Here is a 4,701-nt window from a genome sequence, read left to right on the forward strand (position 1 = left end):
GGGGACGAGCGTTGTCCAACTGGAAAACGTGTTGTTGATGTTGTGCAAAAAATGGAACAACGTGGGGTCTGATCACTTGGTCGATATACCGCTGAGCAGTGACGCCGTGTCCCCGACCTTGACCAACATTAAGAAAGCACATAGGTCCAAGTCTCGCACTAAGTCCAATCCCTGCCCATATCATGACGCTAGGTCCACTCCATGGATCCCTTTCCACAACGTTTCTGTCAGCGAAACGATCACCTCGCCGCCGCCAAATTCCGTCTGCATGGGAGACACAAAAGCGACTTTCATCAGAGAAGATGACACGCCTCCACTCACGATGACGCCAATTGCGATGACTGAAGTCGTGCTTGTCGATGCCGTGGTTGGAAAACAGGACGACGTGCTGGTCGGCGACATCTGAGGTTGTTGGAACGGAGACGTCGGATCACAATGTCCCGGCAAATGTGTCGATTATGTGTTCCTACACTCTAAATCTATGTGTTCTAATATAGAACTCTGGACGCGTCCATACGTTCTGCCACAGAATACGAATGTTCTTATTCGGGGAGCAAGTGTTCTATTTCTGAACGCCTGTGATCTTTTGTAGAACGCGTGTGTTCTCTCCTGGGAGAAGTCCATGCACATTAGCAGAGATAATGTACTGACTATTGTTAGACAAATTTAAATTCGACCATATATTTGTGTTTTCGGAATATTTATTTTTGAGAAGAAGAGAGGCTGGTAGATTGGTAAGTCAAACAGAAAATGTGTCATATTTTGAGTTTGATGAATGATAAATAGTTTATAAACATGGCATACCTTGTGTTCATAATAACTCATATGTAGCCTGACTAAATACAACAAGAAACATTACTGAAATACAACTCATTGCTAATACATGGAAATAACTTACTTGCATTATGGGACATTTACGTGTATCAGAACACTGGCATTCTGATGGCTAATTTTACCTGGATATTTTATGGGGTCTATGGAACATATACGGTCTATTTGCTGAACACATGCGTTCTCTCCTAGAACGCATGTGTTCTGCTATGTTCTATAGTGATAAGCAGCACACTAATGTTACAGGGGAGAACACGTGTTCCATTAATAGAACATAGGGGTTCTATTTATCTAACTAGCATTCGAAGCTGCCCATGTCCTGTGAACCACATCCGTTATGTGAGAAACTGACGTGACGTAGCATGTATTTGGTGCTACAATTTCCTATCATCTGAGGGGTATCTGTGGTAAGTATCCATCTAGGAATAATTTTGTTTCATATTTAATCCTTACCTAAAATTGTGTAATATTTCGGCGATATATTCATATGCTGATTGCATGCGAAGTAAAACCGGCCCCTTACGAAACTTATAGCAGACGACATATTCCCCGCCATTTTGACCGTCATTTCTGCCATTGTTCCACAAGCATTATTTGCAAATTGTGAGATGAAATCCCAATCCAAACTGCACTTGTGACATTTTGAAAGTTTCCGTTTATTTGAATGATGTTCAAATAAAATGAATATATATTTCAGGTTCTATATGAATCGCCTGAAAGTACGAAGCGGGCAACAAATCTCATGCAACAAATCTCTGAAGATCTAAATTTGGGATCCGAGGGCATGATCAGCATGCATCGACAATGCATCGAATCAGCAGAGAGTAGGGTAAGTATGTAATGAACAAAAAGAATTAAACCTTCACAGGACATGTTTTGGGCTATTTTATGTGAAATATTTTAAAAGAGTCTTGTTGTTTCTATTACAGGTTGCATTGCAGATAATCAGTACCATCCTTGGAAATTATTGCACACAGCACACGTCTACGCAAAGGAGGAAAAGAAACAAGGTTTTTCAGATCAAATAAGAAGGTACTTGTGTATATTTTGGTCTAGTCTTTATCCAAGTAAGTGATAACTTTGTCAAATAACATTTTGGGCAAAACACTTTGCAACCTATAAATAATGAAACAAATGTCACGGTAATCTTGCGTTTACTAACGAACATTTGTTAGAATAATGTCTTATGTAATATGTACGAGTTTGATAACTATATGACTATGACCAAATAAATGTTTGGTGTTGTAGGATGTTGCGGAGTCGTATTTGACATGAAGTTTCCTGAAGCATGCGATGGTCATGTCGCTGTTACGAACAACGTCCTTGGGGATATTTACCCACAAGAAACATCTGCGAAGTACTTGCGCTTCGTGAAAGACTTGACACTTAAGTTATCTTAAGTATGGAAGTATGCTTCACTTTGCTACATGACAGTTTGTAATGTTTCATGAAGAACTCTGACTAACATATTTAAGTGACTTGAATATCCATGATCATGACAAATAAATGTAATAAAGAATTCATGGTTGCAGTTCAGAATTTCGTCCGTGTGATTTTATGCCAGAGAATATGTATGGGTGTATGGTTCATATTCCTACGCCTTGAAAAAACATCGGGTAAATTGTATTCGACAACACACGATGAGTTGTCATTTCAGTACTGTGGAAGTACGTGTCCGAGAACATGTAGTGTTCTGAATCTCGGTCCAGAACACTTTACAGGCGTTCTAAAAGTGTTACATCGTCAGAACACGTTGAAGCGTTCTAAATATGTTTGTAGAACACTCCTGTTCTAGGTCGAGAACATCAACGTTCAGAATATTTTCAGAACACTTGGACGCGTTCTAAAAGTGTTACATCCATGTGTTCTGTCTAGTGTTCAGAAGTAGAACACTTGGGTTTAGAGTGTATGGTCTGTCTAGCACTTTCACTTGCAGTTAGGAACGGATGTCGCTGGTGTTGACGGGTAATCTGCCGATCTTGTCGAGGTGTGGTGACCCAAGGACGACCGCCCCGAGGAAGGTCATCTGTGGTCTGTGTAGCATTGTATCGATGCAGGAGACGGTAAATTGTGGTTATGTTAACGTTGAAATGATGGGCAACATCTTGGACAGACTCTCCAGCTTCCAAACGTCCGATAGCCTGGTTTCTCTGAATTTGAGTTAGGCGTGGCATTGTGGACCAAGGAGTGGTAGATCCAAGAATCGGCCACAGTTTTATACCCACTACAGTTCGTGACAGTTCGTGCATTTTCGATTTCGCGAGAAATGGGTGCATGATACCAACATATTCATTGAAATGGTGCGTTTTGGCGATTCGTTTTTTATGTTGCGTTTTCAAACGGGGCTTCCAAAATGGAACCAAAAATTGATAACACCATCACGCTGTAAAGGATATGATTCGTGTTCGTGGCAATCATCAGATCCTGTAATTAAACTATAAATATTATTACCAGTGAAAAAACATTAGGGTATTAACATATATATGAAAGTTTCTATTTCTATATGCTTGATGCTAATTCTAATTGATTTTTATGTATGCTTAGTTAAGTGTATGTTACATCTGGACCAATACAACCTCAAACTTCCATAACGAACCAGTGTCTCTTATTCGTTCAAATAATGAAAACACCAAACGCTGTGCTTAAGAGGTGAGGTGAAATGGGGTTTAACGTTGTGTTTAAGACTTTTGCGCTTATAGTGCAATATGCACGCAGGTGTGTGTGTGTCTGTCTGTCTGTGTGTGGCTTATTGGACTAGTTCAGACTAACAATTTTATGGTGTTAGCCCACTGAGAGACACGTATATCCCACTCAGACACATTATGCCGACGCCGAGCCCCTTAATGCCGAGCACTAGGCAGGGTAAGAACAAGTACCATCTTTTATGGCAAAATAATGTAAGTTAAACAACTTAGAGGCAAAATAGTGTAAGTTAAACAACTTAGAGGCAAAATAGTGTAAGTTAAACAACTTAGAGGCAAAATAATGTAAGTTAAACAACTTAGAGGCAAAATAGTGTAAGTTAAACAACTTAGAGGCAAAATAATGTAAGTTAAACAACTTAGAGGCAAAATAGTGTAAGTTAAACAACTTAGAGGCAAAATAATGTAAGTTAAACAACTTAGAGGCAAAATAATGTAAGTTAAACAACTTAGAGGCAAAATAATGTAAGTTAAACAACTTAGAGGCAAAATAGTGTAAGTTAAACAACTTAGAGGCAAAATAATGTAAGTTAAACAACTTAGAGGCAAAATAGTGTAAGTTAAACAACTTAGAGGCAAAATAATGTAAGTTAAACAACTTAGAGGCAAAATAATGTAAGTTAAACAACTTAGAGGCAAAATAATGTAAGTTAAACAACTTAGAGGCAAAATAATAACAGATGGTTATTTATGGAGTAAATATCACTTCTTGTCGCTTGTCTCATGAAAATGTTTCGTTATAAACTGTAAATTTCTCATTAACTCGTCAATCGAGACTGTTCGTTTCGCAAAGTGCCATTTTTGTTATTTGACCAGCATGTATTCTTTCGCTTCCAACAGCAGTCTCCTAGTTTTCAGATTATGTTTTGGTTATAGTTGATTTTGTATATTATCATATCTTAATGTATGATAAAGAATGTTTGTGTCCCTAAATATTTGTTGATACTTCTGCTTATATTGTTTAAGATTTTGCAAACATGAAACTAGTTTTTAAGTCGCAAACACAGGGTGTGGTGAACCGTCTCTGCGTGTTAGGTAGGGAGAATTAACGTTTCAAGGTTTTACATTTTTAACCTACACAAAAAGTATATAATAAATAGGATATCCGATATGTCTCGTGAAATATCATGTTTCTCTCATCTCCTGAAAATATATCCTTTCCCCCTGT

General features: G+C 38.2%; 1 long non-coding RNA gene across 3 annotated transcripts; it reads left to right on the forward strand.

The window, feature by feature from the left end:
- Nucleotides 1–471: 471 nt before the first annotated feature.
- On the forward strand, nucleotides 472–2,367 carry LOC124135618. 3 transcript variants are annotated; one of them, XR_007218381.1, is made up of 4 exons: nucleotides 472–1,238; nucleotides 1,529–1,660; nucleotides 1,761–1,863; nucleotides 2,080–2,367. It is a non-coding gene; the product is annotated as an uncharacterized LOC124135618 (long non-coding RNA). The 3 variants fall into 3 exon arrangements; XR_007218382.1 differs by having other exon boundaries at nucleotides 472–734; XR_007218380.1 differs by having other exon boundaries at nucleotides 473–1,660.
- Nucleotides 2,368–4,701: the final 2,334 nt, after the last annotated feature.

Source organism: Haliotis rufescens, unplaced genomic scaffold (assembly GCF_023055435.1).
Source record: "Haliotis rufescens isolate VD_foot unplaced genomic scaffold, xgHalRufe1.0.p SCAF_5, whole genome shotgun sequence".
Taxonomy (NCBI): domain Eukaryota; kingdom Metazoa; phylum Mollusca; class Gastropoda; order Lepetellida; family Haliotidae; genus Haliotis; species Haliotis rufescens.